This window comes from Rhinopithecus roxellana, chromosome 11 (genome assembly GCF_007565055.1).
Source record: "Rhinopithecus roxellana isolate Shanxi Qingling chromosome 11, ASM756505v1, whole genome shotgun sequence".
Taxonomy (NCBI): Eukaryota; Metazoa; Chordata; class Mammalia; order Primates; family Cercopithecidae; genus Rhinopithecus; species Rhinopithecus roxellana.
Window position 1 is genome coordinate 99769262 of NC_044559.1, and position 656 is coordinate 99769917.

At 33.4% G+C, this 656-nt stretch overlaps 1 non-coding gene across 1 annotated transcript; it reads left to right on the forward strand.

Annotated features, from left to right (window-relative positions):
• The first annotated feature begins 333 nt into the window (after positions 1-333).
• LOC115900580 lies at positions 334-425 on the forward strand. The gene has a single exon (XR_004060252.1). It is a non-coding gene; the product is annotated as a small nucleolar RNA SNORD55/SNORD39 (small nucleolar RNA).
• Positions 426-656: the final 231 nt, after the last annotated feature.

Genomic DNA, 656 nt, shown 5'->3' on the forward strand with positions numbered 1-656 from the left:
GAGATCACGCCATTGCACTTCAGGGTGGCAACAAGAGCTGAACTCCATCAAAAAAACAAACAAACAAACAAAAAACCACTGCAATTAATATATTAGGCATTCTACTGGAAAAAGTAGACAATATGCAAGAGTAGATGGGTAATGTAAGCAAAGAGATGGAAACTCAATATTGTTAAAATATCAGGAAGAATGAAAAAGAAATACTAGAAATAAAAAACACTATAACAGAAATAAAAAATACCTTTGATGGTCTCATTGGTAGACTGAACATAGCTGAGGAAAAAAAGTCAGTGAGCTTGGAGAAGTTCATCAAAACCTCCAAAATTGAAATGCAGCGTATGATGACACCTTGGTAATGCTGCAGACTCCTGAGTGTGCAGTGAAGAGGTGAACTTTGAAAAGTCACATATGTGAAAAAAAATGCACAGAGCGAAAAATGAAAAATACAGAACAGAATACCTAAGAACTGTAAAACAATTACAAAAGGTGTAACATATATAATAAGAATACCAGAAGATGAAGACAAAGAGAAAGGAATCCAATGAGATATTTGAAATCATATTGATTGAGAATTTCTCAAAGTTAACACCTCCAAACAACAGGCACCAAAAAAATCAACCCTTAGGCATATAATGTTCAAACCTCATAAAATAAAT